Below are 16,831 nucleotides of genomic sequence, written 5' to 3'. Positions count from 1 at the left end.
ATGGGGTGCCGCCAGTATCCCCGGTGCTGTGACTACTGTGGGGGGTTGCAGGGAGGTGTGAAGGAGGTGTGATGAGCTCTGGTGGATAGGGGGGGGTTGGGCTACTGAGTCAAACCTGTTAAAGAACTGGTTCAATCTATTAGCCCAATCCTGGTCGCCAGACTCCGGATCCCCTCCACTCGCCTTGCTCCGTCCGGTGATGATATTAAGTCCCTTCCACACCCCTCTTGTGTTGCTCTGCTGGAGCTGCTCCTCCAGCTTCCTCTTGTATCTGTTCTTTCCCCGCCTTATCTCTCTCCTTAGCTCCTTCTGGACTCTCCTAATTTCCTCTCGATCTCCGGATCTGAAAGCCCTCCTTTTTTGCTCCAGCAGAGTCCTCAGGTCTGGAGTCAGCCATGGTTTGTTGTTGGAGTAACACCGTACTTTCCTAGTCGGTACAGTGTTATCCATGCAGAAGGTGATATAATCTGTTATGCAGGCCGTCAGACTGTCAATGTCCTCCCCGTGTGGGCTGCATAGCACCTCCCAGTCTGTGGTTTGGAAGCAGTCTTTCAGTGCCAGACTCGCCTCTTCAGACCATTCTCTCACATACCTTGTAGTGGGGGGTCGTTTGCATACTAAAGGTATGTATGAGGGAACCAAATGGACCAGGCTGTGATCTGAACGACCCAGTGGGGGGAGGGTTGATGCTCTGTAAGCGTCCTTAGTATTTGCATACAGTAAGTCCAGTGTTTTGTGTTCCCTGGTGCAGCAGTCCACATACTGGGTGAAAGTAGGGAGAGTTGAGGACAAGGAAACATGATTAAAATCCCCAGAGATGAAAAAGAAGGCTTGGGGGTGTGATGTCTGTAGCTGGGACACCACTGTGTGAATTGTCTCACATGCTGCTGCCGCATCTGCCGTCGGCGGAATGTAAACAGTTATCGCGATGACTTGCGTGAATTCCCGCGGCAGGTAATATGGTCTGATGCTGACCGCCAATAGCTCCACATCCCGTGTACAGCATTGCTCCTTAACACTGATGTGCCCCGGTTTACACCATCTCTCGTTCGCATACATCACAATCCCCCCACCTTTCTTCTTGCCGGTCTCCTTTCCATCTCGGTCCGTTCTCACCAGGTGGAATCCCGGTACAGTTACGTGTGAGTCTGGAGTGAGGTGTGTCAGCCAAGATTCTGTATAGCACATCATGCTCACCTCCCGGTACTCTCTCTGAAGTCTTGTCAGCGCCGTTAACTCATCGATCTTATTAGGGAGAGATCTAACATTCCCCATAATGATCGAGGGTACAGATGGTTTGTACCTTCTCTTCCGCTCTCGACATTTAACTCCAGCTCTGCAGCCCCGTCTCCTCCGCCGCAGCTCCCTGGGGATCTCTGGTCTTTCCCTGGGGTGTATCGGCTGGTTACGAAGCGCTAACAGCTGATCCCGGGTGTAAACAATGAAGCCGCTGCTTGAAGAATCTCCGTGTACCGGGTAAAACAGTCCGTAAAGGATTAAAAAACAAAAAAGTAAGTTCACAAGTTGCCTTTGACTAGCATACTTGTGATTAGTTGAAAGAAAAGGTGAAAAAAACAAGGAAAATAGATAAGATAGGTTAAAAGGTGGTCAGAGCTGCTGTAACTAGCTGCCACTCTCGTGGCGCCATCTTGAAAAGAAGTTTTTTTTTTATTCTCCTTACAAAGCTCTAAAAATACATTTAGTTTCTACCAATATATATTTGAAAAGTTTACCATTCAAGTTTCTGGGGGTGTTTTAAAATGTTTCAATGACAAAACTTTGCAGAGTTTGGTGAAATTTCTTTTTCATCCCGTGGGCAGCAGAGCTGACTCCAGCAGGTTAAAGACACATCAGGGAGGATACAAGAGGATTAGGCAGACATGGTGGGCAGGGCAGGACATGACAAAATGGTCTATCCATTGTGTGATGTGAGGTTGAACTCTTCAACCTCAAGTCTCTGTGTCCAAAGTTTTGATTTGGTTGTATTCTCTATATAGCCTATATGAGCAGTCTAGTCAGCTTCCTCTGTGTGAAGTATTGTTTTCTATGAGCTACTATCAAGCTACTTTTAGTGAGTGTGTTCATATCAAAGGATTCACTCCCAGTTCAGACCATTTCACGCTTCTCCTCAACTCTGATTCTTGCATCCCTGTCTGGTTATTTATTCATGCTGCATTTGATAGGTCCTATGGGACGAGCTGATACAGCAGGGTATCCTGCCCGAGTTGGGCGGCTCACCGAGTGTTGCATTCACTCCTGTGCGATTGTCGGCTGCAGCGGACGATTTGGGGCTGGTGATCCGCATGGATTTCAGGGATCCTCACTCAGACAGGGAGGACCTGCTGCTGACAATTTGGCTTAGGAAGCTGGAACTGAAGATTAAAAGGTAGGAGTACCAGGCTCAGCTACTCCGTGTCCAGGCAGTGGAAATAGTGGCTGATAAGGAGGTGGCATTGTGAAGGGTGAATAAAACCCTGTTCCCCTTCCGTGTAAGGTACACTCACCAGGTATAACCCTTCATTCAGGCCTGTCCGCCCATGACCGAGCTTGTGCCCCAGACACTCCTCGACCTAGCCTCCGTTCTCCCTCAGGTTTACCAGTCTCACAGGAAATTGGAGTTGGAAATTCGGCCTTTGATGTCAGTCGTCATATCGGTCTTGTTCCTGTGTTTTGTGAGAATGAGGTGGATGCCTACTTCTCTATTTCTGAATCGATCGCTACGACTTTTAACTGGCCTTGACATCTCTAGTCACTGTTGCTGCAATCTGAGCTAGTGGGTAAAGCGCAGGAATTGTGTTCGGCTCTCACACTAGAACAAAGCCTTGATTTTGGCATTGTGAAAGCTACAGTTTTAAGGGAGTATGAATGTGTACCTGAGTCTTACCAACAGAGTTTTCGGAAGCTGAGCAAATCCCCCAGCCCGACCAGCCAAGTTGTGGCTAGTAGGAATAGTGCTGCACCCCTGACCCAAGAGGTGGAGTCAGCTTTCAAACCTTTTGCCTTCACCGGATCTGTTTCGCTTAGCGAGACTGATATGCAACATCCGGTGACTATCCTGCGAGATATGGGTGCTGCCCAGTCATTTCTATTGGAAGGAATTGCCCCTCTCGATGGTACGTCAGCTTATGGTACAAATGTGCTTGTACAGGGCATCGACCTGTGTGTGACGGCGGTCCCTTTGCATAATGTGTTCCTAACTACTCCAGATTTCTCTGGGTTCTTCCATATGGCAGTTCAGCCTCGCCTACCTGTTCCTGGAATATAATTTATTTTGGAGAATGACATTGCTGGAGAAAGAGTTGTTCCTCTACCTGAAGTCATCTCCGAACCAATGTTATGTTCAAACGATGTTTCTGTAGAACGTGTTTACAGCCTGTGTGTTCACCCGTGCCCAAAGGCATATATTTGCGGACATAGACCTAGCTTATACATTTATGTATGACTCTCCTTCAGCCACCCCGTCATTTTGTGATTTTGACACCCCTGTTGCTCGCCCTGTTATTGTTTCCCCTGAAGTTCCTTCTATGAAGGAAGCCTTGGTTAAGGCTCAGGGAGCTAATCTCTCCTTGGAGTCCTGTCGTGCCGCCTCTGTCGAGGAGACGGTTTTCAAGAATCACCCCACTGCTTACTTCCTACGTGATCAAGTGCTTATGTGTAAGTGGACCCCTCCGAATATGCCTTTCGATTGGTCTTCGGTATATCAGGTAGTAGTCCCTGGGAAATATTGGACATATGTGTTGTCCCTCGACCACGATCATCCATGTTCGGGTTATCTAGGAATTAAAAAGGCGTTATCCAGTCTCCTAAAGTCATTTCTTCTGGCCTGGGGTAAACTCGGATACAAAGAGGTATTGTAAGTCCTGTCATGCCTGTCAAATAGTGGACAAACCAAATCAGGTAATTATTCCAGCTCTGTTATGGCCCATACCTGTGATCGGTGAACCTTTCAAACATGTACTTATAGACTATGTCGGTCCTTTACCAAAAACTCACTCGGGCAATATTTATCTATTTACATTAATGTGCACTTTGACTCGTTTCCCAGAAGCTATCCCCATTCGCAGTCTTAGATCCCACATTATAGTGATAAAATTCTCTCTGATCAAGGTACCAACTTCACATCAAAACTATTTGCCCAAGTGGTTTGTGAGTTGGAAGTTTGGTACTCAGTATCCAGCACTTACCATTTAATAACATGCGCCACACTTTCTGTATAGATGCACGGAAAGATTGGGATGAGGGTGTGCCCCTCCTCCTCTTTGCTATCTACGACACCATCCAGGATTTGACTGGGTTTAGTTCTGCTGACCTCGTGTTTGGTCATTTGGTTCGAGGTCCCCTCAAAGTGCTTCAGGAGCAGTGATTGTCTGCTGTTAGACCCTTAGCTAGGACGTCCCTTGGTACCTTGCAAGTAAAAATGAAGGCACAGTTCGATAAAGCTGCTACAGAGCAGTCCTTCCCTTTGTCCAGTTCCTTCCTTTGTGCTCGGTTTTAAGATCCCTATGTCATCCACTCTAAGCTGAGCGCTGCCAACTATGTGATAGAAACCCCAGATCATAGGAGGAAGTCCAGGGTTTGTCACATAAACATGTTTAAACCCTACCTCGATCGTTCAGCCTCTGCCCTCTCGTCCATTTCTCTCCCGGACCCCACTCTAGTAGAAATGGTGGCTGTTAGTGAATATTCGCCGGAGGGTGATGAGCCACACCTAGAAAAAATTGTTTACCGTGTGCTCGCTTCCCAAATTCAGAAGCTCTTCAGACTCTTCCTAGCCGGTTAACCCACTTGCCACCCAGTCTGACATCTTGTTGTGTTTCTACATAACCTTTTTCATGATCAATCATTTGCGTATCTTTGCTTTTTGTCTTGGAGTGGCCCATTCTCTGAGGTCCTGGAACAGTAGTTCATAGACTTTAAACACTTTGATGGAAACTTCATCTGTATATTATCACTCTGTGTTATCGGTATGGAGACAAAGTGAAGGATAATGTGTCTTTGTGGGAATCACATACTAGCTACTTAAGTTACTCCGTCACTCAGAACGGTCAGAATAATTCGGCTAGAACAGAGGAATCCCGAGAGACTTTATTCATTGTTTTAACCTGTCTTTGTTGTCCATTCATTGTTTCGTTCGATGTTCCATTGTTTTATTCTATGTTTCTGGGTAACACTGTAGCCTCGCACCTCCAGGGCTGTGGGTTGTGCTCTGCGTGTGTGGAGTTTGCATGTTCTCCCCTCTGCCATCTGGGTTTCATTCTGGAGCTCAAACGCATGCGATTAGGCGGATTGGAATCTCTAAATCGCTAACTGTTTGCGTGTTTGTGACCTGCGGTGATACCATCAGGGTGTACCTTATGCTTATATACATAGAATCATATCTAGGTGCTGTTTCTGTTTGGCTGACTGGCTGAACAATACTGTCAGTTTAATATTGCTTCTGTGTAATGGAAATTTATTTCATGAATTTTATGAATTTATTTCATTCGCAGACATGGGGATGACCTGATTGTAACACCCTTTGCTCAGGTAAATATGACATTGGGGCAAAGAATATGAATTTATGAAGGTTGGCCTTTGCAGTGTTTATTTTTTAGGAGTCTTGATGTTCTGTGTTTTTCTCACGTAGGTGCTTGCGAGCCTTCGTAGCGTGAGGAACAACTTCACCGTGCTGACCAATGTGCAGTGTGGCTCCAGCAAGTACGTGGCTCATCACTCTGAAATAATATTGGTTTAACTGTAAATGATATTCTCCGTTTTGTTGTAAGCTCCAGACTAAACAATTTTATTATGTGTCAGAGTCTGAATATTTTGGACTTCACCATTATGTTTGCGATGCCGCTTGTTGACCACTAGGGGGCAGGCGTGTTTTCACCTCAAAGCACATGGTGAATTTCACCCACCTCCATTCTTGTACTTCATTCTTCGTTTTGCTTTTTGCAAAAGCACGAATATGCACACGTTCCATTATTTTCCAATAAAAAATGTGATTCCGGTACATTGGTCGAAAGCACTTTCTTATGCATTAACGTAACTTACAGAAGTGAAACAGCGTGTAGTATTAGACCCAGTGTCATGAATCTAAAATGACATTTGGTCTGATGTGGTTTTAAGCTCCTCTCTCACACACCACATAAGCAGTGAAGCTGAAAATTCTAAAAACTGGGTCAGTGTCAAGAATTATATCGACTGGCCCGTATAAGCAAACTTTGCTTAAAGTCCTTCATTCAGAACAGTCTGGGTTCAAAGGGAAAAGTCTGTAATTGTTGGACACAGTTCAGTTTGTCCCTGGCGCATGCTTGCTTCATTATACACACACTTCATCTCCAGGACCAGGAATCAGGATTTCATTCTCTATTAAAATGAGAAAGTAAAGTAAGGGGTGATTAATGCGCCGTATAAGATGCTGGATCTTCATGTGTTGTAGAAAATCCTGAAAGTAAGTTTTGGCTCTAGGAGCACCCAAGCGAGTGGTGATGTACTGCAGTCCCATTAGCCTCTGGGGTCTGCTGAAAGAGCACTTTTACCAGCCTCACGAGTCTGCCTTGATCTCTGAGAACATCTGAGGCCCTCTAGACTGGGGGAGTCACTGTTAGGGAATCTGGGCTGTTTGGTCTCACTGCTATCACACTGAAGGTGCTCATCTGTCCTTTCTCCCCAGGAGGTCCCCTGCAGCCCCCCAGCCCCCTGTCACCACCCGAGTCTGTCTGCCTGGTAAGTCCACCTCAGCTCCCACAGTGCCCTGGGGCTTGAGGTGCCTGAGCTGAGAGGCTTGGCTGTGTCCAATCTTCTGATCTGCTTGTGGAGACTACAATCATGCTAGCATATTAGCATCAAAACAGGAAGTCGGCATCTCACAGCCTAGGAATGTCGTCGACACTAGAAACAAAGATCCTCAGATCAGAGTTGAGTAGAGTAAAGACCACTTCCGGTTATCTCACTGCTGATTTCCTGGAGCTGCTAGATTCCCTCAACCTACAACAACATGTTGATGTCCCCACACATTCCAGGGGTCACACACTTGACTTGGTCATTTCAAACTTCGCCCCCATCAGTAATCTACAGGTATATGATCTTGGTATCTCGGACCATAAAGTAGTGTCAATGGAGCTGGCCTTTCTCTCCCCCCCATATCATTGAATTATATTCAATTAAACCATTTTAACAACGTGTAACAGACTGGGCCACAGCCTGCGTAGTAGAGGTCTAGGCTGCCCAATCCTCCAAACGGAGAAGGTACAGCAGGATGTAGGTCCCTGTACCCTCACCAATCGCCTCCCTAGTCTGCTACATGCACTACGTGAGCAGATCGGCTAAGGCTCCAGCACTTCCCTATCAGCGTCACGGTGCCAACCTGGAGTGTAGTACTGTTGGGGATAGCGTGATGTTTAAGTACCCACACCGTACCCCCACCCCCCGACCGAAGTACCCAGCAGTAGCAGGTGAGACGCCCCTACTCCGGAGAGAGCCTAAATAATAGAAGCAGGGTAACCACTGTACACCAGGATAGGGTAAATTGAACACATAGGCAGTTTATTCTCTGTAAGATTACTAAATTATTAGATGGAAAGAACCAAAGCTCACATAAAACAAAGGACTGCAATTACCAAATTGAGTTTCACCAACCACCTGACTCCCCTCTATTAATGAAACCCCAGCCCCAGTCACCCTACTGAGCGCTCAGTGTCTAACGGTGGAGGCTTCAAGCAAGAACTCCCGTTTACCTCCGACGGGATATTTTTTACCCTTCATATAACACGTTCGTAGTAACCTTACAACAGGACACATTCATATTAAACATGCACAACAACCTCATAACAGAAATGAACCTTATTCATTTAGCACTTTATACCACCGGCACATTGTAATAATCCGTCCGATAACATCAACACTCCCATGCGAAAGTCTGTTCAGTACATTTACTTCCAAAAATGACCGCCAGAGAAATCAGGCATCCGGGCATGCAGTTAGAACATAGCGGGCCTGCCCTGCCAGGTGGTAGCGTGCGCAGAAAATGGGGTGTGCAGCAGCGATCTTTTAAAACTCCGCTTAGTGTCCGTCACGTTAGCAGAAGTCTTCTACTTCTTGGCCAAGTTGCTGATCACCCTGATGTACATTCGCCGAAATAAACTTTATTAAATATCACCTGCGTCGTCCTTGGTACTGGAGCTGATGAGTCGTCTCTGTATAGCAGGGAAGCTACCGCGATTCCTCCAAGCTCCGGTTCCCACTGCGCGGCACCGGGAGCAGCTCTCCTCTGTCGTTCTGGTAACACACAGCAATTTCCCTTCTCCGGAGCACCAACGTGGCTCGAACCTGCCTTCAGACTAATCTGGTCCTGTGTGACTACATTAAGGAATTCTCCCTACTTACTCTACATCACCCGAACGAACCAAAAAAAAACCTCCTTTCCCCCTCTCTCTCCCGCCAACTCCACTGCCCTGCTATACGCAGCCACGTTACGTCGTGACGCACCGTCACACTTGCTTTTAAACACCTTTGAATCACGAAATAAACTAAAGTAAATCATTATCAAATTGTCCGTGACCTTACATGACAAATAAAACAAAGCAGCTTGTAAATTATAACCCTTTAACACGCTTAATTTATCCGTGCTCTTTAGCACCTTGTAGTGAGCAAAAACGTAGTCCATTTTACTCGGCAAAACACCTTACAACAGAAATATTAAACATATATACATTTACAAATCAACCTTCAAAACCCACCTTGTTCCTCATCAACCAGGAGCTAAAACCATCACTGGTATTTAAGAAATTAACCAAAAAAGAATCGTAATATAACTATTCCTTTTTCACGGAACACACCTTGCTTCGACTTCCATGAAGTTTTCCCGCTACTGTGCGGTTTGCAACACTGGTTTACGGCAGCTTGTTGTTCTATGTTCCTTCAAAATAAAAGCCGTTCTTTCACAATAAAAGGCATCACTCGTCTTATACAGTTAAACAAGGAATAACATTTGTAACTAATAAATGGAATAAACGAAATATTAATACGGTCATTTAAACTCCCACCAAATCATTAGAGCTCAAATGGGAACCAAACGGAGTGATAATGATTTCCTAATGAAGAAATGACCTGTAACCGTTGACCTGTAAACATTACATTGTATGAAAACACAGTTTACATGACAGAATAAACCTTAAACTTCAGAATGTAATTAAACAGTCTCCAATAGCAAAACCAGTTTCTGCACTGGGCGTTCCACTACAGAAGGTTTACTGTAACATTGTCCTTTGTCCATCTTCCTTTCTCCAAAACGAAGCTTTACCTTTCTTACAAGTCCATCTTTGTCAGTTGTTGTGTCCATTACACGTGCTAATCTCCATTCATTGCGTGGCAAGTCATCCATTTTCTCCATCACAACATCTCCAACCTTCAAGTTTCTCCTTGGAGAGTGCCATTTCTGTCTTGTTGCGATGTTAGACAGATACTCCTTTTTCCAACGTGACCAAAACTGTTCTGATAAATACTGCACCTGCCGCCATCTTTTCCGTGCAAATGTGCGAAATGTGAATTTGCATTTTTACAGGGTGGTTCTGTAACACTCATTAATATTCATGAGAGAATATTACTGATTGGTCACTGAATGCCTTAAACCAGGGGAGCCCAAATCCAGTCCTGGAGGGCCAGAGTCCTGCACATTTTTGGGTTTCCCCTCATTTAACACACCTGATTCATCTCCTTGTGCTAATAACCACACAGCTCTTGAGCTGAATTATTTATGGTGGAACAGGGAAAGAGCTGAGCTACACAGGGCACCGGCCCCCCAGGACTGGATTTGGACACCCCTGCTTTAGGTAGAAGAAACAGGCAGCACAAGTCGATGTTAACTGGCCAATGAGGTAGTGCCCCTCTCATAAATATTAATCAGCCAGCCAATCGTGTAGGGCTTCACTCATGAATATTAAAAAGTTCTCCTGATCCACGGTGCTAAAAGAAATTAGCGCCCAGGACACACTGGATGTGCATCATGTGCGGCGGAAAATATCAAATTTCATTTCGGCGCCCATGTTAACAGATTAGAGCGGCCGCGTGCGCGAGATGCGGGGCTCACGCCTCGCGGTAGCGGCGCCGTATCTAGAGTCACGCGCGTGGTAAGCGGTTCGCTATGGAAGCGTATTGCATTCATCTGGGAAAAAAATCAAGTCTGTTTTTTCGAATTAATAAAATAATAATCCCGTTTTTCTGAGCAATATTTTTCTGTTTAATGAGGTAATGAGAACCTTTCTGTTTTTCATGATGCACGTCTCACTGTGTAGTTTAATCCGCTTTTTTTGATGGTTTGTAGACGGTATTATCATTAGTTTGCCGGCTTTGCGCGGCACCTATTCCGCCCCGCTCCACACTGCAGCGTTTCTCCCGGATCAGTAGATACAGTATGACATATGCTTCATGGAAATAAGCCGATGCATTTGAAATGCATTCAGACCGGCTTTGCTGTGACTAAAGACCATCTTTAGCAATCGCTGTAAATACTGAATCCTCATGGAGCGCAACTCCGGCGCCGGAAACAGCTTTTGTATCAGAATCCAGGTCCAAACTTTTATTAAATGTCACTTTAAATATGTAATAATATTACTTAAATATTCTGTTATTGATGGCCATTTTCATGCCGCACGCGCCGGAATTAGCAGTTAGAAGGAAAGACACTGACTTTAGTATTGATCTCTGGTGCCGTTTTGTGGTAAATATGCTTGTGATGAATATGTCTGATGAATATCGCTGCTTTGTAATTTTACTTCCCCGTAATTTCACTAATTAAGCTGTTAGTTTAGCTCGCTTCCCTCCGACATTTCCTGAGCTGTTTCATAAGCTTCAGTTCCCGCTTCGTTAGGGGAAGCTGTGCTGTTTTTATATCGTACAGAAACAGAAAGTACAGGCGGCCTGATGGGATTAATAATTCTTCCTCCTGCCTACAGACTGGACCCCAACACAGCAAACAGACGCCTGTCTCTGTCAGGGGGGAACAGGAAGGTGACAGAGGGGGCAGAGCGGCAGCCATATCCTGATCATCCAGAGAGATTTGACAGCCGCCCCCAAGTTCTGTGCAGAGAGAGTCTGACTGGCCGCTGTTACTGGGAGGCTGAGTGGGATGGATATGAAGCCTGGATAGGAGTGACTTATAAAGGAGTCATCAGGAGGAAAGGAGGGAGGGACTGTCTCCTTGGATACAATGACAAGTCATGGATTCTGTGCTGTTATACTGACAGTTACTCTGTCTGGCACAATAATAAAGAGACTCTCATACCCATACGGCCCTCAGGCTCCCGCAGAGTAGGAGTGTATCTGGACTGGGGGGCTGGTGCTCTGTCCTTCTACAGAGTCTTCTCTGATGGACTGACCCCCCTGCACAGATTCACCTCCTCATTCACTCAGTCCCTCTATCCAGGGTTTTGGGTTTATAGTGACTCCTCAGTGTCACTGTGACATGTTGCTGGTTCTCCTGGCAAAAAGGTGAAATCTCTGCTTTTTAACCTTTATAATCCTTTTCACTCTGAAAGTGTGTCATCTTCGCCATTTCAGAACCTCTGCTAAAATCATCCTAGTATTTGCAGCGACCGTCCAGTGCAGCCATGTATTTTTTGACTTGGCCACTAGCAGACCTCATACAGCTAGTCAATCTCGCACTGACTTTTTTAACCAATATATTTAATAATTTAATTGAGCTGTTGGTGAAATTTAGCAAAATCATGGAACGGCTGAGGTGCCCCTGAGGAGAAGTTTGGGAACTGATGTGGTGTTCATCTAGCCATCCAACTAGATATCAGTAACTTTTTAGAACACAGAAGAAATTATTACTAGTTTTTATTGTGTTACTCTTAATTTGCACACGTTCTAATGTTAAATTGTATTTTTTGTTCTAAGCCAAAGTACACTTGCTACCCAGATAAACAGCTTTAAACATTTCTTTGGACTGCCTAAGACTTTTGCACAGTACTGTATGTTTGACAAAAATAAATGCCTGTGTTCAGTGAGCTGATTAAACACGAAAAATATAGTATTATACATTTTCTCTCTGGCTAGAATATAACTAAATGTAATCCTGATTGGGGGGGGGGGCTTTCCCTCTCCCCTGTATATGTACATTTTATATATTTATGTGAAAAAATATTATGTGGTACCTTGGGCGGAGCTTAATTCTCCGCTTCTGACGTCATAAGAGGAAGTGGCTTATCCTTGATGCTGATTGGTCGAGGGTTTATGCCCATATATGGTATCAATACATGCTTATGCCACGTGTTGCAGATAGGGGGGTTTGGGAGATTAAACTTTAATAGAATAAACCCATGTATTTAATTAATGTGCTTTTTAAATTACGTTTTTAAGGTAAATAATAATAATAAAACATAGAACAGGATAATGGCAAGCTAGCGCATACACGTTCAGAGGGGGCGTCCGTCCGGCCCTGTGTTGTTAGTAAGCGCCGCGGCGTATTTTAAAAGAAAGCGCCCAAATGTTTTAAAAGAAGAAAGCACCAAGTGTGTTAAAGAAGAAAACCCTTAGTGTTATTTTAAAAGAAAAGCAGTGTGAATTTAAACAAACATGCCCGAAAGAAGCAGCAGAACAGCAAATTTAAACAAGCGAAAACAACAAACAAGCCCGTCGTTTTAAAAGAAGCGATCACTCATTACATTTAACCAACACGAAAGACTTTAGTTATATTTACCAGGTTTGAGAAAGCATGTAAGCGGCAAACTTTTAGAAGAAATAGGACGAAACGATCCTGGAGCTCCGACACATGCGACTGCCCTGTTTGAACAACGCGGGTCGGAATGGACGATCGCTAGTCCGGCGTTTGGCGCATGCGCACCCACGCCGACGCCCCTTTAAAAATGGCTACGCCGGCGGAGCGCCTGTTTTAGCAAATAAAACCCCTATAACCGTAATGTTTTTAAGTAATGAAGCACATTTCTGTCAATGTGAATAATAAAGTAAAGCGCTCTGAGCATTTTCGATAGCAATAATCAGGAAATAACGCGGTTAATTCTTGTTTAAACGAATGCATGCTCTCACTCTCGTGTGGCGCACGCGCGTAGATCCACACAGCATTTCCTTTATTGAGCCAGCTCGTTGCGTGAAGCTGCTGTCAAATGGCTACCAGGGGAAATTGTTGTCGTGAGGCGAACCGTTGGCCTGGATTGTGAGAAGCATGCCGCCATTCTGGCAGAATGCACACCAATTCTATATTTTATATGCTTATTTGTAAATAGTGTAAAATAATCTATTTCTAATTTAAATAAAAGTCGATCTCTAACCCCCCCCCCCCCCCCCCCCGGATTGCTTAGCTACAATTAGCTAAATTTATCTACGTATGGTTAATCAAAAGGTATAACCAGAACTTGAAAAGATGTATGACAACACATGCTGATCTTTTATTTAAAATAAGCCTCTTTAACCTCATCGTTTTTAAGCAATGAAACTCTTTTCGGCTAATGTGTTATTTAAAATAAAACATCTTAAGCATCTCCACAACAACGCGTGGACATTAGTGGAGCTGGAAATTACAGCTTCTCGTACAAAAACCCAAGCACTAATTTTTAAAGCACTTTACTGATAAGCAATCCTATCTACATAGTCTTCCTAACAACAATTTGCTTTGTTCTTGACAGCACACTTTGGCAGACAGCAGCCCACCGAGTCCCGGGTCGACGCTTGGATAAATGTGAATGGCTGAAGAGTGCTGTAACTTTTTGGTTTGAAAAATAAGAAAAATTTGAATTACAAAATAAAATGTTCTTAGAAAGTAATTTCATGTAACCACTAGTCTTAAAATTAATTACATCCAACAGTACATTTTTTAGTGTAGGTAAGTAGATGGATCGATAAAATTAAATAATTATTACAAATCACAAATAACTATTACAGTCATGGCCAAAAATATTGGCACTTGTGTCAAAAAACACACCCCTTCTCCTAGAAAATTGTTGCAATTGGATAAATGTTAAAATGTTTTCTCAAAATATAAAAAGAGATAATCTTCTGTTTTGCGTCTCATTACAAGCAAACTTGTTTTTTGTTTTTATGTCACTCTAGTATTTGATATCTAATTTTCAGTCTTCTGGCAATATAATCTGGTGAATGGGGAAAGACTTCCAGCAGGGGCTCCGGTTTCCTCCCACAGTCCAAAAGTGCGCAGGGTAGGTTAATTGGCAAATCTGAGTTGTGAGTGTTTGCGCCCTGCAGAGTGTTGACTCCTGCCCAGGGTTGGTTCCTGCCTACGCCTGTTGTTCCAAGGACAGGCTCCGGTCCCCCCCGCGACCTCAGTTTGGCTTGCTGTCTCCCCGCTTGGTTTTCTTTGGTTTACGTCTTCACTAGCCCCCTTGTTGCTTTGACTTGTGTGTAAGTTATGTATGTGTGATTGTATTGCTGCATAGGGAGTGACTGCTATTTTGTTTTGCAAGTGTGTGTTGGACTCTGTTTATTTGGTTAGGGAGTGAGGTGGAGTGTTTGTCTTTTGGTTTCCTTTTCTTTTGCACTTAGGTGAGATTAGCTGTGGGTCGCACTTGATAGTTGGGGATTTTGTTTGTTATTTTGGCTGTGGTCAGTCCCAAAGTCTTTTGCACTGGGTTATTTGTTCAGTGTCAGTATTATACATGGAAAAAAAATGAAAATACAAAAAATATCCCTTTGTCCACTGGTGTTCCCTTCTTGCCCTCACCCTGTTTGTCCCTTTATCCCATTCCCCTTTCCCGTGAATACTGTTACACTCCAACCCTAGACAGGATATCAAAACAGCATCTTACCTATCGTTTTAAAAGAGATGAGGGATATTAATCATTGACCTTTATCTTTGCTATTTCAGAAATCCGTATCTGCTACCTTGTGACTGGAAGTATACACTGTAAAAAAAAGGCAAAATTTGTCACAGTTTTAAACCATTTTACTACAGTATAATTATTTTTTTCCTCTTATGTTAAATGACAGAAAAGTTTTTATCAAAACTACATTGCATAACTGGCATCGTAGTACTGATTAGCACCGATTCAGGCATCCCGATGAACAAATATGAAATTCATTTAAACTGTGGTACCTTAAATCCGTCAAGTTACCCCGATAAGCCAGTAACCCTGATTCGTAGTACAGGCCACTGATCGGTGTAAACGTATTGTTTAAACGGCGCTGTTGCATTACCAGGGTGAGACGTTGACTTGTTGGTTAGCTATAAAAACAGACGTTAGTGCAACTCCACGTTAATGGTGCGGTCATCATGGCTTATAAATGCTTATTATCGTTCATCATTGTTTGTGTCAGTAACGATAACATAAACACGGGTAGGCACCAGGAGAACATCATTGGCTCTTGCATCGATTACTTTTCCCGTAACACCCTTTAGATTGTTTCCCTGAAGGGCAGCAAACCGACAATTTCGGTGTGATTGAGCTGATCACGTGTGCATGGGGAGGGAATGCGGACCACATGACCTTCCCGGCGAGCTCAGCGCATCCAGCATCGCTTCGCAAATACAATCAAAATGTTTTATCTTTATTCACACTTTCTATCTTTATTCATTATCTCTACGATCTCACTGCTGGACGAATGCCTGGCATTCAGAGCATTCTTTATTAGCCATTTGCCTTTGGATGCAGTTTATTTGCATGCCCCAAAGCTTCCAGGCATCAGTAATTGCTTCCCATGTTACTCCGGTCCTGGGGTCTTCTGTAACTGCCCTTTGGGATTACATATATTCAGCATATGCTTTTGTCCGAAGTGAGGAGAGTTTGGGGTCAGAGCACTTGGGTCTAAGGGACTTGCTCAAGGGCTTAACAATGTTACGATTACTCTGCCATGGGAGTTGAACCAACAACCAAACTGGCAGAGATGGCCAACCTGCTGAGCTCCACACCCGCTGACGATCTCCTTTTCCTGTCTGCTGCAGTCTCCATGGACCTGAGTCCAGAGAAGCACTCTGAACTTGAGGACATCCGGCTGAGGAAAGGAGCCCTTCTGCTGGAGATCCAGAGGCTATCACATTAACAATTACTGGTTGAAAAATGAATTGCTGTTAGTGTCTTAAATCATACTGCTGTAAAAGTAAAATTTACAAGAGAAATCAATATGCTTAGAATATGGGTTAAGATGGAAAATAATCCGTATTATTTGGGTTGTACAACTTTGTACTCCATAATTTTAATATTTTATCACGAAGCCTGAAGAGCAATATGAACTGTATCATGCTTTAAGTAAATTGTCTCATCCTTTATTTGTATTTAACTTCTACAGAACTTTGCAGGCTCATCTAGGATGGAGAATTTCTGCTGCTGAGCGCATTAGAAGAGATTCTCAGAGGGAGATACGAGTCCTAGGTGCCTGACAGAGTTAGGACCGACTCCAATAATTCTGCACTGTCTCCCAGATTAGAGGAAAAAAATGTATTTTACTGAAAATTTCATTTATGAAATTTTACCTTAGACTTGGTCAGCAGCCATGTGGATAAATTTCAGAACTACAGACGGTCTGTGGGTTGGGGGGGACAAGCAGGTTGGCCGGTGGGGGCACGCGGAATGCTCCTGGGGGTGTGGTGGGTGTGCTTATATGATTTACAGGAGCCGAGGCTAACAAAGGCACTAATCTGCACAAACAGCCTCCTGTACGAAGTTTTACATGAAAAGGGGCCATGGGCTTGTTGGCGCCATGTTTCTTAGCAGACTGACTAATACAGCCAACTGGACCGTCTACCTCTTCAAAAACATCAAAATGGGGTCAAAATGGCCCCATCTGTGTTAATTTGCATCATTAATTATGGCATAAATCAATACATTCCAGATGAATTTTAAGGTAATTTCAACAAAAGCCTGTAATATCATTTTCGACC

At 44.0% G+C, this 16,831-nt stretch overlaps 1 long non-coding RNA gene across 1 annotated transcript; it reads left to right on the top strand.

Annotated features, from left to right (window-relative positions):
- The first annotated feature begins 5,487 nt into the window (after positions 1-5,487).
- LOC125728200 (uncharacterized) lies at positions 5,488-6,695 on the top strand. Its single transcript, XR_007388955.1, has 3 exons — positions 5,488-5,526; positions 5,627-5,697; positions 6,659-6,695. It is a non-coding gene; the product is annotated as an uncharacterized LOC125728200 (long non-coding RNA).
- The last annotated feature ends 10,136 nt before the right edge of the window (positions 6,696-16,831 follow it).

The sequence above is a fragment of the Brienomyrus brachyistius genome, unplaced genomic scaffold, assembly GCF_023856365.1.
Source record: "Brienomyrus brachyistius isolate T26 unplaced genomic scaffold, BBRACH_0.4 scaffold196, whole genome shotgun sequence".
NCBI lineage: Eukaryota > Metazoa > Chordata > Actinopteri > Osteoglossiformes > Mormyridae > Brienomyrus > Brienomyrus brachyistius.
This window is presented reverse-complemented; position numbering and strand designations above follow the sequence as displayed.